This window comes from Ursus americanus, chromosome 5 (assembly GCF_024610735.1).
Source record: "Ursus americanus isolate L20-20 chromosome 5, mUrsAme1.1.p, whole genome shotgun sequence".
NCBI classification, from domain to species: Eukaryota; Metazoa; Chordata; class Mammalia; order Carnivora; family Ursidae; genus Ursus; species Ursus americanus.
This window is the reverse complement of record NC_142131.1, coordinates 41,985,470-42,009,885: the sequence shown is the minus strand read 5'-3', so window position 1 is coordinate 42,009,885 and position 24,416 is coordinate 41,985,470. Positions and strand designations below refer to the sequence as shown.

General features: G+C 37.3%; 1 protein-coding gene across 5 annotated transcripts in view; it reads right to left on the bottom strand.

The window, feature by feature from the left end:
• PDE4D (phosphodiesterase 4D) overlaps positions 1–24,416 on the bottom strand; it is a 1,386,129-nt gene that overhangs the window by 1,126,068 nt on the left and 235,645 nt on the right. Inside the window, exon 1 of one of the 5 annotated variants that reach the window (XM_045795039.2) lies at positions 16,104–16,207. The exons of the other annotated variants lie outside the window; for them this stretch is intronic. The gene's annotated coding sequence lies outside the window, so the exon portion shown is untranslated. Of the gene's footprint in view, positions 1–16,103; positions 16,208–24,416 lie in introns of those variants that run through there. 5 annotated transcript variants of the gene reach the window in all.

Below are 24,416 nucleotides of genomic sequence, written 5' to 3'. Positions count from 1 at the left end.
CACAAGCCCTGAGATCATAACCTAAGTGGAAACCAAGAGCTGGACACTCAACCAACCGAGCCACCAAGCACCCCTCAGTACTCTTTTAATACAATATTTCTCTACTATTACTTTTTAAAGTTGATGATTCATTGTTTGCATTCAAAATGAAAACCACAAAATTAAATCATTGCTCTCACAAGGTTAACAAATATACTTTTCTTATAAAACCTTATGCTTGTCAATCACATATTCTCCTGAGATTAGGCCATCAGAGTTGCTTGACTGCAAAGTTCTTGGAGATAGGTAAAATAAAAGTATTTGACAGGGCAAGATTACAAGAAAAGAATTTAGACCTTAAACTGAAGTTTTCAGATTATTTCAGAGCAGTTAAGAAGATACAGGTATCCTTTATTCTCAATTCATAAAAGATCTTCCAAATTCTGAAAGATACCATTTCTTACCAAAGCCAATGGAAAAATCCATCCTTTCAGACAGATCTCCTTCAACACAAGCCTTAACAACTAAAATGCTCCCATCCCAAATGACAACCCACTTACTACTATCAAAAGTAAATTCCTATACAACTAACTTCTCTGAACAAACACTTGGGTCTAGCCTTCAGAAACCTAGCTCTAAAGTAGTTGACCAAGGAGCAAGAATCAACACTTGATTTTGAATACTTAAACAGCTGCAAGCATAGCAGTTATTCAACAAAGTTTTATTAGAGAAATCTGGAATTCAGCCCAATCATTTTGGACAGAAATGGTCTTATATAACTCTTCTTCAATCTAAAGGCAGTTTAGACTCTTCTCAGAAGGAGTTATTTCTGCTGAAGGGACATTTTCACTCCATTACATTAATTGTTTGGATAGTGCTGACCACATAACACCCAAACTCCTCAAAAGAAAAAACACATCAGAATGGTCAGGACAATAAGCCTCATGGGAGTCTATGCTGGCTACAACGTAGATTTTGCACTTCTGGTTCATTTTGTTTTTAATTAACAATAAATTGTGAAAGGTAAAAATCTAACAAGAAATACCCAACAGCTTTAAAATAAAACATTGACACATGAATCTAAAAATACTTAAAAACTTCTTGAGGGCTTTACTCATTTTCAAATGAGTTTTTAATTACATTGACATAATGGGAGTTTTTTCAGATATCATTTAATAAAGTTACCAAAAGAGAGGTTCTGAAGTAAAAAACAAGCCCCTATTCCTGAATATACCAGTCTGGCTAAAAATGGGACATCATAATATATTTTGCAATGGGGAAATTAATTCTAGTATTGTGTCTTGCATTCCTTGAGAACTACCCATAAACTGAGTGGGTGAATCATTCTAGATCTTTCCCTGCCATTAGAAAAGGCACTCTGACCATTGGTATAACTCACCCTTGTTTTGGCAAAAGCAACAGTGTGGGGCATTGATTTCAATTCCAGTTGATAGGAGAACAAAGTACTTGGGAATTTCTTTCCACATGAAAGAAGTATCCCTTGATATTTGACTGTCATGATGTTTTACTAAAGAGAAGAACTTCAGGTCAATGGCAGAGAAGAAAATGTTAGGCTAAACGAGTTGGATAGCACAAGAAAAGCTCTCAGCCTCTATTATGTTTACAAAACCTTCCTTGAGGAGTTTTCCAAAATCACTTGGCAGCCTAAAGTGAACTGAAGCTTGGAAAGCAATGGTATGGTAAACATCATCCATCAGAATTAGGTAGGCTTTGGCAAAAGCTCTGGAAGATGTCAGATGAAACCCTTGGTTCTGGCATGAATAGGGTTTAAGGTTTGTTCTTTCCACTGGTCTCACACAGCTCCCACCTGCTTGCATGGAGAATGTAGTGATGACCTGAGGGATGCTAAAAGGTACAATCTTGCTACAGAGGAAAGAGAATCCATGTTCATGTTGAAAAAGAAAGCAGATAAAATTGGGAATAGTTCACAAAGGAAACAACAAATTAAAACTCTGTATGGTGGGGGAATAAATTCATTCTCTCATTTTCCAATGGTGACATCATGATTTAACTTGGGAAAACCACATTTCCCCATTTCAGGCAATCTTGGTGTATGACCTTCCCCAGATCACAGTGATGTGTTCAATGATGGTCATGTAACCTACATGAGAATCCCATGACATTCAATCCTGACACTTTCATTAAAACTATTAGGACAGGGGCACCTGGGTGGCTTAGTCCATTGAGTGTCAGACTCTTGGTTTCAGCTCAGGTCATGATCTCAGGGTCTGGCTCCACACTCGACAAGGAGTCTGCTGGAAGAGTCTCTCCCTCTGCCTCTCCCCCCACTCATGTGCACTCTCCCTCTCTTAAACAAATAAATAATTCTTTAAAAAAAACTATTTTTTTGAGGATGCTGAAGCAATAGGATATGAACCTCATAGCAAAGTTTGTACGTTGGTAACAAGTTCCTGTGCCTGGAGTCAGCATGCGTGATGGCAATCCAAAGGAAAAATGAGCAGTGTGACAGAGACACGGTCTTAGTGATATCTCAAGTCCTGACCTACCCTCTGGGCTTTTCAGTGATCAAATCCATTCAAGTTAGATTATCATCACTTATAACCAACAAAACCCAACCTGAAGCAATACACGATAACATGTCAAAGAGACAAAGTGACCAAACGTTGTATGGAAAAACACACACCCCAAAGGGTCACAGTAAATTATTCAAATTAGACCATAATAATCCTATCAAGCCATTCTCTGCTGTGAGTCTAGCAGTGACCTCTCAGAATGATGACCCCAAATCCTTCTGTCTTCAACCCCTCTAATATTACCAGCTCTGACCTTGGCACTGTGATGGCCAGCATAAACACAAGGTCACGGTTCAGCTACAGAAATGCAAAATTAATAACTGAAGCAGTTGCATAATAGTTTAAGCGTTTATGTGCCAAAAATGACTGATGCAGACAGCAAAGGTTGGAGGCAGCCTGCTGTGAGCTGACACAGTGTGGGAGAAGAGGAACTCCCTTAGTCAATTAATTGTTTAATAAATTCCCTCTAATCATTCTCTTCTGAGCCGTGTTCAAAGCTGGTTTCTCACAAATAGGATCTATAACCAACTGTTTCTAACTATGTTATCTGTAAAAAAAAGAACCACGTTTACATTTTAGGGCTTCATGCACTGAGTGGCTCAGTAGGATATGTAAATTTAAAGTGCTTTAAAAATTAAAGCAGTTTTAAGCAATTACAATATAAAGTTTAGTAACATTAAGACACAATGAAATATGGTAGGAAATTCTTTAAAATAGCAGCAGATATTAAGGAATACTCTGGTTATCATTACGGTTCTCTTTCGGAAGACAGTAATTCAGTTGCTGACAGGGGTTCAACCAGGTTATGGAAAGCCTTTTGCATCAACAAATAATCCTACTTTCTTGCAACTTTAAATCCTTTAAATCTGTGGTCAGTTCTCCTTGGATTACTGAGAGGATCAGCAATAACTTTTCTAGCAATGATGTTTTGCCTTAGTCGAACACGGTGGGCCAAAATACTGTAGTTTTATTCGTCTCAAGTGGGTAAATTCACACTTGTGAAGCCATATCAAAGATGTGCTCTTGAAGCACGGACGGAGATAGGATGGTCTCTCAGAGCCCGTGCTCTGCTCCACTGTCGGGCACTGCATCCTTTTCCAGACGCATTTCCAACAAAAAAGACTACAGAGGTTTCTCAACCAGCGTGTGAACTGGGTAAAGCAGGCTATTTCATAAAGATCCAGGAAGCATAATTATTACTAGGCATTGTCACAGCCGTCAGCGAGGAACTAATTATTCACAACACATACAGAAGCCTTAGACTCACCTATGGGATAAAAAAGGTAAATGGAAACCTGCTCTGTGGAGGTAATGTAGATTCAAGTTTCTCTCCAAGAAATAAAAATGCCAGTGCAGGGGGGGAAAGAGAACAATAAAATTATTTAAAAGGTCTTCAGATGCTGAGAAGAAGAAGAAACATGAACATGTAATGAAAACTTGGAAATCAAAATAGTGAACACAAGCAAATGCAACAACAGACATACCGCCAATGAAAATGTTACTGAAAATTGGAGGAGGGGGTTATTAAATAATTCCACTTATCCCTTAATAGAGGAGAAGATTTCTCAAACTCAGCTAAAAGATCAGAACTCATATAAGTTTGTCAAAGCAAAATCCCATGGATAGAAGGTTAGCAAAGAACAAGTGAACTCGTACATACTAGATGTAGCTATATAGTCTTAAAGGAGAACAGCAGGAGGCAGCCGTGGCCAGCCACACACACGCATCCACCACACGCACATGTGTGCACACACGCCTGCACACATACATTCCAAAAGCAAGTCACACACTCGTGATCCCTTTGTGTCATTCACTGCAACATATACTCATTAAATCAACCATGTAATAAGTGTTTTGCAAGGCACTTGAAGATCTATAATAAACCTCCTAATGTTAAAACTTTAATGGTTATTATTTTTCTTAAAGCTGTCAGGTTCCAAGGGCCAATGAAGAGAGATTTAATTTTTAAACCAGTGTTTTCCAAATTTAGGATTTTATGAAACAATAAAACTTTTACATTAAAAAATACTCTCAGATCAATAAAGGCGTACCAACATTCTGTTTTGCAAATAAAAGGCAATAAAAATAATTGCCACCAACTATAACTATTATTTCCCTTTTTTTTTTTAAACAAAGGGAAATTTTAACAATGTAAAAATAGGAAGGTCAGACTCTCAGAAGAAAAGACAATTTCCCAAGGAAGAAATATTGTGGTCTTCAAGCAGTTTTTCTAGTCCACTCATTCTTCTTTCTGGTACTCCAATTATGCATACTGTTGCTATATTTAATGTCATCTCATATTTCTTTGAGATTCTGTTTATTTCTTTTTATTACTGTTTCTCTCTGTTCTTTAGATTACATAATCTCTATCAATATATCTTTACCAATTCTTTCTAGTGCCACATCAAATCTGTTGAACCCCTCTAGTAAAATTTCCATTTAGGTTATTTTAATTTTCAACTCCAGAATTTCTATTTGAGTCTTTTCTGCAATTTCTATTCCTTTACTGACACTCTCTACTTGATGAAACAATGTCATCATACTTTCCTTTCCTTTTTAAAGCATGGTTTTCTTCATTTAAAAATATTTGTAATAGTTGTTTTGACATCTTTGTCTGCTAAGTCTGACATCTTGATCCTCTCAAATGAGGGGCTTGTCATGGTTGTTTCCTTGTTTTAACAGTTTAGTAATTTGGCTGGACTATTTCAAAGAGGTCTATTTCCCCTGCAGTTTGCAATCCCTCCTGGCACTCTTCAGAGGGTACAGCCTTGGGCATACTCACAATCACGCAGAGATGACAGTTGTAGTGACTCCCTTTGACTACCTCTTTCCCTGATCTCTGTGAAGTTCTGTTGGTTAAATACTTGGCTCTGGGCTTCAGCTAATTGCTGGCTATTCACTCTATTGTCTTCAACAATGCCTTGTGGGATAAATTGCTCCACAGTCTAATCCAATTAAATTTGCGCCCCTTCTAGCAATAGTATTTGATACTAGGTTTCAAGGCTTGTTGCAAGACCAGAAGGACTCTTCTTAGCTATCTCTTTCTCTGGTATTCTCTGTTAAGTCGAGCTGGTCTACAAATCATCTTTTTTTATCAAAAGTTCTATATAGTTCTCTGTCTTACAGCCTGCCTTTCCCCCTGGGAAAAATCTCTGCAACACTGCTCTAGATCAGGGGGAAGGACAATGGCCCATTTCTCAAAGTAGCCCTGCTTTTATAAGCAGGGTGCTTATGAGGAACAAGAGCGGTCTTCTAGGCCTGCCTCTCCTGGTGTGAAACCTCTCTTGTGCTATGAACTGGATTGGTGATTGGAGTCCATTATCCGTAGTCCTCCAGGCTTTTACCCTACAAGATGGGGATGGGAGCTCCAGACTTCTAAGTCCTCTTGCCTCAAACAGAGTTCCACAACACAGAGCTGGGGAGACGGATTAGAAATGTTGGCAGACTGTCCCTCCTGGGAAGATACTGTAGCCCTAGCCTGGAAGCTTGGGGGAGAGGGAGCCCCATGTTTTGAGTGCAACTACCTACACCGCAAGATCTGTTATGATGAACGGGTGGGGCAGAACAAAGGGAGTGCATCATGGCTTAAATGCCACAAACTCTGGCTCTGGTAACCTCAGTTTAGTCCATTTTCTTGAATACATGTTTCTCCATTTGCTATATACCCTTAGGACAATTTCCAGACTTAAAGGGTTAGGTTTTCAGGATAAGTTTCACCAATTATTGTCATTTCACTGAGGAGCCAGTCCACACAGCAACTCGTGCTGCCATTTCGGAAGCTGATTATTAGTTTTTTAGGGTTTTTTGTTTTTTTTCTCATTGAGCAATAGACTGGTGAAAATTTGATAATATCCCTGTATCAGTCTACAGACTGGCACTGATGGACCAAAGCTTCAACAAGTTCTACTGCACTTTTCAAAGAAAGGCAACTCCTTAAAGAACGCTCTAAATTAAGATTCTCATATGTTAGCGTGCAAGACAATCAACAGGAGAGATTTTTTTAAAGTTCAGAATCCAATCTCCAACTCAGAAATTTTGATTTATGAAATCTGGGATCAGGCCAGATAAATTACACTTTTAAAGAGCACCCTAGGAGTACTCTTAAAATCTAACGTACCAATAAATTATCTGACCACCTGGGATATTTCTTAATAAGATTTTTATTTTGGAATAATTAAATTAAAGCACAGTTGCAATGACAGTACAAAGGATTCTCATACACTCCTCACCCAGCTTCCACCAATATTAATTTCTTATAAATCATGGCATGTTGTCAAAATTAAGAGACTCCCATCAAGATAATGCTATTAACTACACATTTTCCTGGATTTCATCAATTTTTTTCCCCTAATGTCCTTTTTCTATTTCAGGATCCTGCATTGCATTTAGTCTGGGATCTTCTTAAAATGCAAATTCTGCATTTTATATCATGATACCTTCTATACTATTCTGATAAGTTATTAATATATAGAAACCCCCCAAAGTTCTTTGAAATAAAGGGCTTTTTGTTCCCTGTGACTCTCTAGATCATAATGCAGCCTGTACTTGGGGATAGAAACAGCCTCTCTTCTTTAGACTATAAACCAGAATGACAGCCTGAATGGCTCTCCTCATCTCTGATTCTAAACTCAATTATAAGTAGTCATCACATACTCTTTGAGCATCTGCATTATAAAGGGCTCTGGGAGGTCACCTAGAAGAGCACTATTCATTCACAGAAAGCAAAACTGAAGCCCAGAGAAGGACATGACTTTGATCAAAATCATACAGCTATTAACCTCCAATCCAGTGTGATTCTTTTATCACCATATCACCTCCAACTCTCCAATACTTTCAGACTTGGAGGATGCAAATGCCCCCTTTATATGTTGTTATTATCAACTATTTCAATGCAATAGAAAAATAAAAAAACAACACATTACTGTGCCCTTAGTCTTAAAACTTAACAGTTCATTATATTTCTCCTTTTTTAAGGAATTAATCAGTACATCTCCACACAAATATGACCAATTTATTTTTTATCAATGACTGAAAACCAACTCAATGGAGGAAATAGTGTCTTTTCAATATAGGGTGCTAGAATATTCTTACAGCTATCTTTAGGTGAAAAAGAAAAATAAGAACCTTGATCTAAACCTTACCACTTACTTAAAAATTAACTCAAAATAGATTTTAGACCTAAATGTAAAGTGTAAAAGCATAAAACTTTGAAAAGACAGCAAGAGAACATCTTCAGTACTTAAGTCTTACTAAAATACAGAATGACACCAAAAGCATTATCCATAAAAGAAAAATATCAATAAATTACACTTATCAAAACTAAAAACTTTTGTTCAATGAATGACCCGGTTAAGAGGATGAAAACAAAAGCTACAGACTGAGAGGAATATTCGTAAACTAAATATTATAAGACAACTACAGTTTCAAAAATACAAAAACTAACAAACTCTCTCAAAACTTCATTGTAATAGAACAAACAGTCCAATTAGGGAATGGTTAAAAGACATAGACACTTCACTGAAGACGATATATGGATAGCAAATAAGCACATGAAAAGATGTTCAATATCACTAACTATGGGGGGGAGAAAAATGCTGCCCTTCCAAAGATGTCCACATCTGATTTCCAAAAACTGTATGTTGCATTAGATGGGAAAGGAAAATTCAGGTCACAGATGGAATTAAGGTTGCTCTTTAGCTAATCTTAAAATAGAGCAATTTTCCTGAATTATCTGGGTGGGCTCAACGTAATCTCAAGAGTTCTTAAAAGTGGAAACCCAAGGCAGGAGAGGTCTGAATGATGTGATATGAGGCGGACTCATTCCACTGTTGCTGGATTTGAACACAGAGGACAGGGGCCAGGAGTCAAGAAATATGGAAGCTGGAAAAGGCAAGGAAGCAGATACTCCTCTAGCACCTCCAGAAGGAGCAGGTTCTGCCAACACCTGTATCCAGCTCTGTGAGTGCTATGTCAGACTTGAGATCTAAAGAACTCTAACATATTCTCGTCATTATTCTTCAACATAGCACTAGAAGTCCTTGCAACAGCAATCAGACAACAAAAGGGGATAAAAGGTATCCAAATTGGCAAAGAAGAAGTCAAACTGTCTGTCTTCGCAGATGACATGATACTCTCTATGGAAAACCCAAAAAAATCCACCCCCAAACTACTGGAACTTATAGAGCAATTCAGTAATGTGGCATGATACAAAATCAATGCTCAGAAATCAGTTGCATTTCTGTACACGAACAATGAGACTGAAGAAAGAGAAATTAGGGAATCCATTCCACTTACAATAGCACCAAAAGTCATACGTTATCTTGGAATTAACTTAACCAGAGACATAAAGGATCTATATTCTAGAAACTGCAGATAACTCTTGAAAGACATTGAAGACACAAAAAGATGGAAAAATATTCCATGCTCCTGGATCAGAAGAATAAACATAGTTAAAATGTCCATGCTATCCAGAGCAATCTACACTTTCAATGCCATCCCGATCAAAATACCAATGACATTTTTCAAAGAGCTGGAACAAACAGCCCTTAAATTTGTGTGGAACCAGAAAAGGCCCCGAACCACCAAGAAATTGTTGAAAACGAAAAACAAAGCTGGGGGCATCACACTGCCAGATTTCAAGCTATACTACAAAGCTGTGACCACAAAGACAGCATGGTACTGGCACAAAAACAGACACATAGACCAATGGAACAGAATAGAGAACCCAGAAATGGACCCTCGGCTCTTTGGGCAACTAATCTTTGACAAAGCAGGAAAAAACATCCAGTGGAAAAAAGACAGTCTCTTCAATAAATGGTGCTGGGAAAATCGGACAGCTACATGCACACGAATGAAACTTGACCATTCTCTCACAGCATACACAAAGATAAACTCCAAATGGATGAAAGACCTCGATGTAAGACAGGAATCCATCAAAATCCTAGAGGAGAACATAGGCTGCAACCTCTTTGACATCGGCCACAGCAACTTCTTTCATGACACATCTCCAAAGGCAAGAGAAACAAAAGAATAAATGAACTTGTGGGACTTCATCAAGATAAAAAGCTTCTGCACAGCCAAGGAAACACTCAAAAAAAACTAAGAGGCAGCCCACGGAATGGGAGAAGATATTTGCAAATGACACTACGGATAAAAGATTAGTATCCAGGGGCGCCTGGGTGGCACAGCAGTTAAGCGTCTGCCTTCGGCTCAGGGTGTGATCCTGGCGTTACGGGATCGAGCCCCACGTCAGGCTCCTCAACTAGGAGGCTGCTTCTTCCTCTCCCACTCCCCCTGCTTGTGTTCCCTCTCTCGCTGGCTGTCTCTCTCTCTCTCTGTCAAATAAATAAATAAAATCTTTAAAAAAAAAAAAAAGATTAGTATTCAAGATCTACAAAGAACTTCTCAAACTCAATACACGGGAAACAAATAATCAAATCAAAAAGTGGGCAGATGATATGAACAGACATGTTTCCAATGAAGACATGCAAATGGCTAAGAAACACATGAAAAAATGTTCAAAATCATTAGCCATCAGGGAAATTCAAATCAAAACCACCTTGAGATACCACCTTATGCCAGTTAGAATGGCAAAAATTGACAAGGCAGGAAACAACAAATGTTGGAGAGGATGTGGAGAAAGGGGAACCCTCTTACACTGTTGGTGGGAATGCAAGTTGGTACAGCCACTTTGGAAAACAGTGTGGAGGTCCCTTAAAAAGTTAAAAATTGAGCTACCCTATGACCCAGCCATTGCACTACTGGGTATTTACCTCAAAGATACAGACGTAGTGAAGAGAAGGGCCATATGCACCCCAATGTTCATAGCAGCATTGTCCACAATAGAGAAATTGTGGAAGGAACCGAGATGCCCTTCAGCAGATGACTGGATTAAGAAGATGTGGTCCATATATACAACGGAATATTACTCAGCTATCAAAAAGAATGATTTCACAACATTTGCAGCAACATGGACGGGACTAGAGGAGACGATGCTAAGTGAAATAAGTCAAGCAGAGAAAGATAATTATATGGTTTCACTCATTTCTGGAACATAAGAAGTAGGAAGATCGGTAGGAGAAGAAAGGGAAGAAGGAAGGGGGGGTGAAGGTGGAATGAACCATGAGAGACTATGGACTCTGGGAAACAAACTGAGGGCTTCAGAGGGGAGGGTGGTGGAGGAATAGGATAGGCCAGTGATGGGTATTAAGGAGGGCACGTATTGCATGGTGCCCTGGGTGTTATATGCAAGTAATGAATCATGGAACTTTACATCAAAATCTAGGGTGTACTGCATGGTGACTAACATAATAAAATAAAAAATTATTATAAAAAATAAATAAAGAACTCTAACATAATAAATTTGTGTTGCTTTAAGCCACCAAGTTTGTGGTCATTTGTTACAGCAGCAATAGAAAACTAATATACTATCATTGAGAGAAATGCAAAGTAAAAATATGATGAGCTATCACTACTCACTCATTAGAACAGCTAAAATTAAAAATAGTAACAATACCAAATACTTGGAAAGATGCAGAAAAGCTGTGTCTTTCATACATTGGGGAGGAACTATAAAACAATAGAGCCACATACTCAAAACAAAATTTTATAGAAATGGAAAACAAATTAGGTGGTTGCCCAATTAGGAGTTTGGGACCATCAGGGAAAGGGAGTGGATGTAACTACAAAAACATAGTACTGGGGATATTTCATAGTAATAGAGCTTCTGAATCTTGACTGAGGTGGTGATTACACAAATGCACATGTATGATAAAATGACAAAGAACTATAAAGATGAATGTGACCAATCTCAAACTCCTGGTTTTGCTATTGTACTATAGTATGTAAGGTACAGTCATCAGGAAAGTGAAGGGCAAACAGAACCTGTCTGTATTATCACTGCGTCTTCTAGTGAATCTGTATCATCAAATAAAGAGCTGAAAAAAAAATCCATGCAGATTTGAAGCTGCCCTGTATCCCTCCCTACCTGATCACGTCCCTTCTTCCCTACCTCCCTTCACAGAAGTATCCTAAAATTAGTGTTCAGAATTTCCATTGTCTTTTAGTTATTTTAATACCTATTAATACATTCTATGAAAATAAAGAATGCTGTCATGCATTCTAAAATTTCACGTAAACGATGTATCATTAATCTTTGTGTACCTTGTTTCTGTTTTTGTTTTTGCTTGACTTTATGTTGTTGAGAACTATCCATGTTAATACATCTCATAGAGTTATGCATTTTACCTGCTGGTTACTATAAGTGCTGGATAGCAGTGCTAGACACTGGTCCACTATATAAACATAACACCTTTTATTTGTACTTTCTTCTGTTGATGGACATAGGAATTTTTTTTTCCAATACCAGGCCATTATGAAACTATGCCAAAATAAACACCTAAGTGCATGTCTCCTGGTGAACACATAGGTTTCCATGATGTATGCCTAGAATACATATGTCTAGCATATGCCTAGATATATGCCTCCCTTAGGAAATGTACATTTTTAACTTTACTACAATATATCAAACTCCTTTCCCAGTTGGTTGTACCAATTTATTCTCCTACATCATAGAAAATACTTGGTATTTTCAGACCTTAGTTTTTACCAAACTGATGAGTATGAAATGGAATTGTCTTTACTGCAGAGAATTTTTAATACAATCATTATTTTTCCTTATACTTTGTGTTTTAATGTTTTGTTTAAGAAATCCTTCCATGTCCAATGGCCAGAAAGATATTCTCATTGTTTTTCTTTTAAAAATATAAATTCTTTATTTTCCCTTCACTTTTAAATCTACATTCCATCTGGGATTTAATTTGTATTTGGTGTGAGGAAGGGATCTTATTATGTTTATGCCCCCATATATGAATAATTACTTCTCCATTTATTGGACCCTCTCTACACTAATTTCTAATACATCCTCAGTCATACATGGCCTTATTTCTGAACTTGGCATATTTATTTATCACTACTCCAATATCCCAAAGCCTTATTTACTATGCCTTTATGGTAATTCTTGGTATGTTGTATGGCTAACCTCCCTAACTTCTTTAACATCATTTTGGTTATTACTGACCTTCAGGGCATTGTATACACTTTAGAATCAGCTTGTCAAATTTCCCAAAACAAACAAACAAAACCACCTCTGTGTAAGTTTCTATTAGAATTTATAAACAAATATGAGAAGAATTAAATCTTTATTATACAAAGTAATTCTACTGTAAGCATGATATATCTCTCAATTTACTTAGGTCTTCTTTGAATCTTTAATAAAAACTTCATAATTTTATCTGTAAATGACTTGCACATCTTTTGTTAGATTTATTCCTGCATGTTTCTACTTTTTGTTGATAGTTTTCAAGGTATCAGCTTCTAACCTGAACTTTCTAATTGTTTATTGATTATATATACAAACTTTATTTTATATCCAGCAATCTTTCTGAAATTTTATATTATATCCACCAGTTTTTTTGTAAAAACTCTTTCCTATTTTGACAATCATATCCTCAGTTAGTGACAATTTCACTTCTTCTTCCCTTCTACTATTTATTTCTTTACTTATTATGCCGGCTAGGACAAGTTAAATATAAAAGAGGTAGAGGCCATTCTTCCTCTGTTTTAGATGTAAGTGAGTCATTTCTAATATATGACTACTAGCTATAAATTTCCAGTATTTTAAATACTGAGTTTTTTCTTCCTCAAGCCTGCAATAAGGTACCCTATTTATTAGTCTTTTGGAGGACCAGCTGTTGATTTTGTCTTATATTTTATTAATATCTACTTCTTACTTATTATTTCCTTTATTATACTTTGTTTGCTTTTTAAATTTTGACTTGGATGCTGACATTATTAATTTTTAACTTTGTTTTGTTCTCTAATATAGGCATTTACAGATGAAACATTTTGCTTCCATCTTTACCATTTTTTTTGCTTCCTGTAAGTTTTGTTATGCATTATTTTAAACAATATTACCATTCAGTTTTAAATATTTGTGAATTTCCATTATGTGTTTTGCTTCGACTCATGATTTTTTTGAATTGTGTTTATTAATTTGAAAGTCCACCTGGGATCTTTCTAGGTTTTTGCTTAAATCTTTAATTTCAGATATTGTGTCTTCTCAGTTGTCCCTATTCTCACCTTCTAGAATGCCTATTAAATACTCACTGAATTTTCTCATTCTCTTTAACATGTCTCTTAACTTCTCTTTCATATTTTCTTTCTCTTCAGCAAATTCTGGTGGATTTCTTCAAATTACATTACAGCTGACTAATTCTCTCTTCAGCTCTACTAATTTGTTGTTTAACCCATTTGATAAACTTTTTATTTCAATTACTATAGTTTTCACTTTTAGAATTTCTATTTGGGTCTTTGTGCAAACCAACTTTTTCTTTTATTTATAATTTGGTTTTCATGTCTTAATCATTTTCAATATTATTTTATATCTATGTGACAATTCCATCAAGTGAAAGTATTAAATTCTAATCCTGTTCTTTGTTGTGTTTTATAACTCTTATTCAGTAGGAATTTTTTCTTATACTTTACAAATTATGAGTTAATTTTTAGAAGGAATTTATCCATGGGAAACCTGTAAAGCTTGATTTAATGCAATCTCCTTCCCAAGAAGTTCACAACTGATTCTACCAGATGTCTCAGAGTTATCAGTAGCCTGGGTTAATTTCTTTTGGATTTATTTCTCAAGTTGTGATTCTTTTCCATACTACACAAGTAATAGAGATTTAAATCCCAAACCAAAATGAGGTGCAAATCCATAGTGGTGTGCCCTTGAAGGAAACGTTATTTTCTAAGACACAGCTTTCTTATCTCTCCTGTGCTGATGGCAGATTTTTTTCTAGAGCTTTCTATTCAAAAGGCCTAACTTTGTGCTAAAGATTTCTGTTCCAACCCACGGAGTCTCAATTTTCATTTCATATCTCCAAATGGTTGTTAAAACGCAAGTCCTTGATTTAGGGAGACTAATTACATACTGCCAAGGGCAGACATGGTATCAGTTCACATGTTTATCCCTCAAATTTTTAATTCCATCTTTATTTCTGACCCATGGTGATGCCCTTATTTCCTTTCTAGATTAAATATATATGAAAGATTGTTTATTTTACCTAGGATTTCTAAGTGTTTGTACAAGGCAAGATATTAAGATTATCAGTCATGCTTCTAGAACTCAAGTAAAAAAATAAGTGCTTTTCTCTACTGAAAATCAACTTAGAGCACAACTGGCAAAATAAATCCTTCTTAGTTCCCGTATCAGAAAACCATATGGAAAAAAATACAAAGGTTGATACATAACCCAAAGTTCCAATTGCATAGAAACTTTACACTGTTCTTTACATAGGTCCAACTAATTCTTTCCATTTTCTAGACTCTCACAAGCTCTTCCAATCACATTTTTCTAGAATCTCTAAGCACAGATCACTTTCCATATAAATTATCTCTGCTTCCTATCAACAAATTTCACTGGCTTTTCTTCCTTTTTCCTATTCATTCATACAGCTTTTCTAAGTGCATGCTATAGTCTAGACACTGGGGATGTTGCCCAAAACAAAACTAAACCCTGGACCCACAGAGTTTAAATCTTAGTGCAGGGGAAATAATAAAAATAATAAACAAATTAATAAATATATTTTAGGTTAGAAAAATAAATCAATAAATGTAATTTAGGTTGAACCATATGAAATGACCAATATTCTACTCTTCTTGACCCACAAAAGGCAATTTCACATAATTCCATCTAATAGAACATGACAGGTGGTGATAAGTGCTACAAAGAACACAGGGTAAATGGATAAAGGGTGATGGGGGCAGTGGGAGTGTGCTATTTGAGGTAGTACAGCCACAAAAGATTTTCTTAGGAAGTGCTATTTCAACAGAGATGGGAATGAAGCAAAAAAGTAAGTAATGAGGATATCTGGAGGAAGAATGTTCCGGTAACAGGGATATATATGTGGAAAAGTTCTGAGGAGGGAGTGGGTATGGCATACTCAAGGGACAGCAAGGAGAGCAGAAGGTCCTGCGTGAACTGAATAAGTGTGGTGCAAGGTGAGGGCAGACAGGGGCAAGGGACAGGCCCAGGAACACCACAGCAGCCGCAATAAAAACTGTCTCACTCTTTGTGAGATGCGAAGCCCTTGGAAAGCTTGGACAGAGGAGTGGCAAAACGCGGCTTGTATTTTCAGTGGTATGGAGGCCAGTCTCCAGGGGCCAGGATGGACATAGGGAACTTAGTTAGGAGGCTACTGCATTAGCCCAGTTGGGAGACCGTGGTATCTTAGACTCTGGTAGTAGCAAAGAAAAAGGAGGAGAAGCTGGATACTCACAATTCTTTCATGATTCTTCCAATCTTTCTTTTCTAAAACATATTTGTCTCATTAATGTCTCATCCCTGATCCTATGTCAAAATCATTGTGCCTGCCTGCTATCTGATTCCAACTAAAAACTTCTAGATCATCTTATATTAAGCACCTCCAAAATCGACATTTGCATGTACCACAGCCTGATACATCTGCATCACCGCTTATGTCTCTAATCACTCTCAAAACAATGGCACCATACCTGATCAAGGAGGAGCTGGCATTCACTATGCAAGGAGCATCACCCAAGGATGAGCATGTGGCTCCAAAGGCCACCAGTGAGCTTCTGCCTCTTACCGAAGTCTCTAACTAATGGGTGGGTCAGACCTGATCGCCACACAGGAAAGGGCCATTCATGGCCAACTATGATGCAAGGAGGCTACCCTGAGCAAGAAAACTCCTAACCCTATCCCTGCAGCTAGCCCCTTCCTTAGAAGTTTCTCTGCTTTGCAACTTCCCAAAGAGGAAGTTGTCTAAGGGGGTTACAACCCTTTAGGGAGAAGATGACCACAGCTTAATGGCATGTGAATGCAACTTCTGCAACTTCTGGCCTCATTTCCCCTCATACCCACACAGGGCTAGATGTGTTCTATTAAACATTTAGGACAAAGTACAAAGTAACTAGCTGAGCACGGTCTCAACACCAGGTCACCATGGCACGACAGAAATTCATTTTTTTTGTCTGCAGTGCAATGTGTCAATCAAAAGTAAAGCTTAAATGTTTAAAAAATATAGTTAGTCCAAGAGGACAAGTAGTGTCAAAATCATTTTTCAACATATCTTACATTAAAAAGGATCCTAAAATACAGCTTCATGCAATATGCAAAGGCGAGGATATGACATTAAAATGTTGCTAAAATTACTGCCCAGTTTTAAGGGTATAAGCTATACCCATACACTTAAGATTTAACAGCATAGAGCCCATATAGGGTCACATGTAATAGCATTAAAACGAATATTCAAAACTTATTTTCTTAAAAGGTACTTTGCAAAGATACAAGTAGGTATACCTTTTTTCTGGAAGAAAGGGGGAAAAAACACCTTCATTTGGACTACAAAATAGAATAAGAAAGCAGAAATCAAAATGCATTCAACACCCTGGTTCTTCCCTACTTATAAATAAAGCAGAAATTACATGTTTTAGTATTTGAGAAAATTGAACTAGATCTGAAATGATGATATTTAAGACTACCAAGAGAGAAAATTATAGCCCGAATTCAGTCTGCTATCAAAAGCATTTATGATGCCAGATAATGTAAAAGAATTTAAAATAACTATCGAAAAGTCCAGTGATATGACCCTTCCTAGAATTTTGTTGCTGAAAATCCTCTTCTGATAAAATTTCAAGGTTTTTTGCAGTGCTTCCACACTCTGACCCCACTGTCTGAAAACCTGCTTTTTCTGTAGGTGCTAACTCTACCAGGAGACACAGAGACTCTGCGGAAAATTGGACTCAACTTGCAGAGTTCTTCACAGCATGTCTGTGTTTAACTTAGAAATTATTGCTCACTTTTCATAATTTGTGTAAATGATATAACAACCACAGTACTGAAGAAAAAAAATTTTTCTTTTTAGGTTTGAAAGTTCGTTACAGATAAAAGCACACTCTTCTGATGTGCCTAAGTCAGGTCCCCGTCCTTGACCAGTGAGGCTCAGAATCTCTAGAAGCAGGGGAGGAAGTGTCACCAGGTAAGCAATGGTCTGGATCTGGCTTCACTCACAGAAGCAAAGATTGTGCAGAAGTGACCTGTGTCCCGGGCCTTCTCAATCTAGAAACTTTCACTATTTTCAAATATTAGATAGATGAGACAGATATCAAAGCTAAAAATGTATGTATAGAGTATATGACATTAACATACATTTTAAACAACAAAAATCTACTTTTCTCATTTATAAATGAAACATCTTCTTTTTAAAAAATACCACTCCAATTGACAATCGACACTGACAATTCTACAGCTCACTTTTTCCTTTTTTTTTTTTTTTTTTTTTTGGTCAAACATTAGCTACAGACTCACACTGGCTCATTTAGTTAGATTCTTTCTAAATAACTTTCAAAATAGCTGAAGTTGTACTAAAAGAGGAGAGCCTTTGACATGCTTGGTAAAGGAGAGACATAGGTTTTGGGGAGAGTTGAAAGACCTGTGAAAATATGGTGAAGGCAGTGGCAGGGGGCTGGACCAGAAATGGAACATCTAGAAATGAAGGACGCTACGGCATTCCATCTTTAAGTTTTAAGATTGTACTCCCAGGGAAGGAATGGAGGATTGGAGCAATATCTAAGAGCATAGGAACTAACTGGAAGAAAAGGGGTATATCCAATCCCTCTGGCTTGCCCCTTCTCCTCCTCGTGGACCTCTCTACCAGTAAATTTTAAATTGCGCATATAACACTTCTAGACTCTATTTCACACCCCATGCCACATTCCAGGGGAAAAGATATGTGAATGACCATGGCATCTGCCTCCTACCACTTGGAACTTGACTAGAGTGCTGAGCAGACTAGATCACCCATTGGTGGATTAAGTCAATGCTTTGAAAGGCCAACAGTCACTGGACTGTGAAGAAACAATTCACCAGCAAATGGGTCACTATGAGTTATGGACAGCAACTAAAAGATCAAAGGATATTAGTTTCCACCACCAATTTATCAAAACTAACAAGATGGCACAAAGTTAACCAGAAAGCGCCCACTGTTCTGCTGAGAGCAGTTGCTCTGCAGGTTTCAACCATTTAATTTTTAATCGGGGCTCCCATAGCACAGGCTCTTTGCACCTTATCCCAGAGATTCTGAGTACATGCACTCTATTTTTAGACATTTTCACTCCTGACACAGGACTCCACAAATATGAAAGAACAAGTCATGCCCCAGGCATGCTAGGGGTTGGTACTGTTGCTTAGCTCTTACTCTATGGTCTCTTTGCAAGCATTTAAAAGAACAATAGGCTGCAAAATGTTTCCCTGCATTGGCCCTAAAGCGGGAATGTGTTCAAAGGCTTTAGTGTGCTTTGCAACATTAGATTAGCCATTTTTGGTCAATCAGAGGCGCTTCAGAGTTGAGAGGCCATCTTAATTTTACAGTCAAGAGCCATCCTATGAGAAAGGAAGGCAGATCTCAGGTGGTGTTTTTACTGAAAACACTATTATTACCATTCTAGCAAAAGAACTGATGGTGAAGAGAAAAGGCACAAGTATGTTAATTAATATTATTAACTTATCTTTACAGATGTTCAGATAATACCACCCACCTGACACGCCTGGAATTAACACTGAAGTCAAGAGTATTAAATCAAAAGGAGCCACACGTATTGACAGTTTCCTAAATGATAATTCAGAAAGGCCTCATCAATATTTCAGAAACTATCAGGTCCACATTAACCTGTAATAATGAACAGAGTAAAAAGGAACCTGACTGAATGATAAATTATTCACAGAACTATTAGTGTAAAACAAGGGCTAATTTGACAAAGCCATCAACATACTACACCTTAAGATCTTCCGTGCTTCTGAAAAGAATCATCAGTCAACCTTGAATCTTGGAAGAGTATATCTTAGATATAACTTTTTTCTATACCTTTCTAAAATTATTTTTTAAGTAGGCATGATAAGCAAACTATAACATACCACTTTCAAAGTCGAGACTCATGTTTCTCAAAGGAGGAACATTACTATGTGGGAAACCAGATATGATCCCTTTGTTCTTGGCCTCAGCTTCCTTGACAACTACAGAGTCCAGGATTCACCCAGAATGTCAACATTACCACAAAAGGAAAAAAAAAAAAAAGATTTCTTTCCATGGTGCCTTCACTATACCACTAAGATGCCCTAGTCATGCCCATTCATACATATGTCTGCATCCCCAGGTCCACAGAGAACACAACTGGAAATGTATTGTTCTCTGGATATTCAGTCGAAGATGCTATCTTGTTTAGCCCTGCATGGAGGGTAAGTGAATCATTATTTTTTCCAGATTACAAATGAAGGAAGTGATTCCCAGAGAATCTCTGCTGTCAGAACTCATCTATCCTTTCAACTATACCAAAAATAATTGTAATTAGTGACAGCACATAGGTTTTCTATCGTGTCCTTCCATACAATCTTGCAGCCATAACTTGACTGGGGCTTCAAAGCTATCTAGTAATCCGTGTACAGTATCGTGTGTAAAATGATGGCGAATGCTTAAAGTGCAAGAAGCAGGAGGTAGTTGTTAATAACACAGACTATGTCATCATGATGTTTAGACAAAATCTGATTCAGCCAGTAATGAGATGTACCGTCTCAGAAAAGTCGTTTAATCTTTGTGCCTCAGGGTCCTAATCAGTGCAATGCAAACATTAATGGTATCTACATCGGTGGGTCATTGAAAAGATTAAACGAGGGGAAAAAAAGATTACTTGAGAAAACATATCTGAAGCTCTTAATGCAATACCTGGCCTACACTAAACGCTTGATTGTAAAGTTATTCATACACAGGAAAGCATTCATTAGCAGGCATTGCTCTCTCACAGAAAATCTACTAAAAAATAGCAGCATGGTTCCAACACTTCCTCCAAGAAGAGGACTGCTACCTCAACTTATGCTTTGTTCCTGAACTGTTTCATATTTGCCCCTTCTCCTTTTCCCAAGTCTGGTAATCACCCCTGCACATCAGACCATGTCAGCCAAGTCAGATGAGATTAGAAAGCGCATGTGTATTTCAACCTTACCAGCAGTAACTCATGAGAACAACTCCAAAATTGCAAGGAATCCCTCGTTCATATGTGATGATAACTGTTCATGACTAATTTTCTATTTCCTGAAAAACCTTCCAGTATCTCAAGATACTGGCTTTTGTAGTCAATGAGAAGTGGGTTCAAATCCTAACTGATTCTTACTAGTTGTATGACCTGAGCAACTCCTTTTCTACGAGCTTCCATTTCCTCATTTACAAATACTCATAATTATACCACAGGAAGTCATCATAAGGATTAAGAATTAAGTTCATCATTAATAGCTCTTGATCAACATTATTATGACTGAGTTCTCAAGAGTAAGCTTACTTTTGGTTATGACCTATTCCTGAGTCAAGACAATACAAATATGATGTATTTTCCGACTTGACCTCAGCAAAACAGCCTATACAATGTATTTTCCAACCTGGCCTCAGGAAGTGACTCCTCAAACACTGCTTCTGTACATCTTTTTACGTCTGTCCAAACTGACACTATCATTTTGAATTAATCCTGATGTTTAACAAGCTCATCATCTGTCTAGACACATTCACTGTTAAAGAGAGAGCTTACAATTTTAGTATTGGATTTGGAATCTTAGAAGTTAATTTTAGCGGATAAAAATCAGAGCAATGTCTTCCTCACATCTTTACTGAGCCTAAGTTACATGAAATCCCCAGAAAGTTAATGCCACTAGATTCTACTGTCACTCTAGTTGGCCAGAGCATTACTATCCTTTCTAAACTATTGCCAGAACTGACTGTAAATGCAGAGTTCCAAAATCACATGATCATCACACCCTCAAGAATATTATTTCCAACACCACCATCACCTGACCCATTACCCTCATGGTTTAGGTGTTTTTAACTTTATCTCATCAGAGATGTGTAAAATCTTTGAAAGCAAAGTTTTAATTCCACTACTGGGTATTTATCTAAAGAACACAAAAACACTAATTTGAAAAGATACATGCACCCCTATGTTTACTGCAGGATTATTTACAATAGCCAAATTATGGAAGCAGCCCTAGCATTCATCAATAGAGGAATGGATAAAGAAGAGGTGGTAAATCTAGACAATGGGATATTTCTCAGCCATTAAAAAGAATGAAGTTTGCTACTTGCAACAACATGGATGGATCTAAAGAGCATAATGCTAAGCAAAATAAGCCAATTAGACAAAGACAAATACTGTATGATTTCACACATATGTGGAAATTAAGAAACAAATAAACAAAGAAAAAAGAGACAAACCGACAATAAACAAACAACAGGCTCCTAAGTGTAGAGAACAAACCAATGGTTATCAGATGGAAGGTGGGTGGGGGGATGGGTGAAGCAAGTGAAGGGGATTCAGAGCATACTTCTCATGAGCACTGAGTACTGTACAGAATTATCAAATCACTCTATTGTATACCTGAGACTAATATAACACTGTATGGTAAGTATACTGGAATTAAAAAAGAGAATACTTTAAAAAATTGTTAATGGGCATTCAAACACACACAAAAGAAAAATTTTGAAAAAATATATATTTGAAGATTAAGGGACAAATAAAAATATCAGAATTTACTTTATTTCATAAATGCTCACACTGTGACTTTATTTAAATTATAAAATTAGAAATCCTAAATACAGATGTCCCCAACCACCTGGAAATGCACTCTCAATTTGAATCTCATGAATGTTTTAGAATAACAGTCAGACAAACTACATTTATTTAGACACGTATTACATGAAAAACTTTCTAGTCAACACATTATAAAGTATAAAAAAATAGAACTGGTTCTACCCCTTAAGGAAATAATAATACATACACATAACCAAAAGGATATATAAAGCAACATATTTTGAACATGTGAGCTGACATAGTGTGGATGAGACAGAATATGAGAGAAAACTAAGGGGGCAGATTTCTGAGGAAGTAAAGCCCATACTGTCAGAGACAGAAATTGGCTTTCTTCTTGGGGAAAAAACATACTGGGGTAGAAACAAAAATGTTGGTTTTTAAATTGCTTAACAACAGTACAGAGGCTAAAATTCAGACGGAAAATATGGCCAAGGAAAACTGAATTTAATCCTACATGCAACACAAAGGCACTGTAGAATTTTAAGGGGGAAAAAAATGATAAACATAGCATGCCGGAAAGATTCTTCCATCTTCAAATCATTTCCACCTATACTTAACTGTTACACACAAAACCTCTGCTGTTAAGGGGAAAGAGCTTTTGCTTTCTTTGCTATATAACAATTTCAGTGGCATTTGCAACACTCAAACTATTTCTGAGTGTTTCATGCAAGACAAAAAAATTAGTCTTAAAAAAATACAACCTGCATTCTTTGATGTATTTTTTAGTTTCTCTTGTTTCAAAAGGAGTCCTTAGCATGCTCTGTGTCTGAAGGCATTTAGCACTTAGCTCCCTCATAAAAATGACAAGGGACGGAAATAGACTGCAGCGATTTGACATTACTTCCATCACGTCCAGTGGTCAGGAGAGTGAAGCCATGCTAGAGAAAGCGTTACTGCCAGCAAATGCTGACAACACGCAGCAGCTCCTCAGGTAAAATGGACATTTCTCCGTCAATATGGGCCCTCACGTTCGTGGAGTGTCTTCAGCAATCCCAGCTGCAGAGGAATGCGGGTTGCCAAATACAGATACAATCTGTCCCCTCTCCTAAAATGAGGTTGATTCTCATTATTTCTAAGGAGTCACACACAAGCTGTTGGCAATTTGCTCAAGTGAAGAGCAAACCATACTGAGTAGTTGCAACACTTCAGAACTCAGAGAGCAGCAGAAACCGAAATGTGCCCACAGCCCCAGTTTACCGGCAATTTCTGAACCTATCTAATAATAGCTGGGACAAAAGGAAGAATGAAGCCGGTCACACACACCTCACTGGCCAGGCCTGGCTTTTGCAATGCTGAACTAACGGAAAAAAAGGGGGCTGTTTAGTAACTCATTCCGTGCTCGGTGCCGCATTACGAAACAGCCCACTCAACAGCGTGCTCTGGCTGCCCACAGTGATGGCGGCATCACCCCGCCTCACACACCTGCCCAGGGCAGCGGCTAAAGCAATGCTGTGTGTACTCACACCTGCAGGAAATAGCACACCCTGGGGAATGAAGCATCCATAAAGAAAAATAAATAAAAAGACATGAATGGACAATTCATAGAAGAACAAAAATGGAGGCACCTGCATGGCGCAGTTGGGTAAACGTCGGACTCTTGAATTCAATTCAGGTTTTGATCTTCGGGAGAGAGGGAGGCCCGCCTCACTCCACTCTGGGCATGGAGCCCATTTAAGATTTTCTTCTCCCACCCCCCCCACCCCCATCCCCCACCCTGAGCTCTCAGGCTCACACACTCTAAACAAAAAAGATCAAAAGTGACTTCTCAAAAATATATGAGAAAAAGTTTGACCTCACTAATAAGACCACAAAATGAAACAAATACAGAACCATCTTCCCATTAAAGTTAATCAATATTTTTTAAAGTTAAAAAAAAAAAAACACATAGCCTTTGCTGGTGAATTTGCAATGAGTATGGAATATTCATACACTGGTAGAGAGTGGTAACAATGGCACAAACTTTCGAAAAGCAATTCACCTATAGTTACCTTTGTGTTTTAAAAATATTCAAAAGGAAAAACAGGAAAATACTCATGTCCAGAATGTTTACTAGCTCTTCCATATAGCAAAATAATTAAATAAAAATAAAATGAAGAAAAGCCTAATAAGAAATATGATCGTAAAAGAATAGATGCTTAAGAAAACCACACAGGAAAAATGTGAAAATTCTACTTGTGA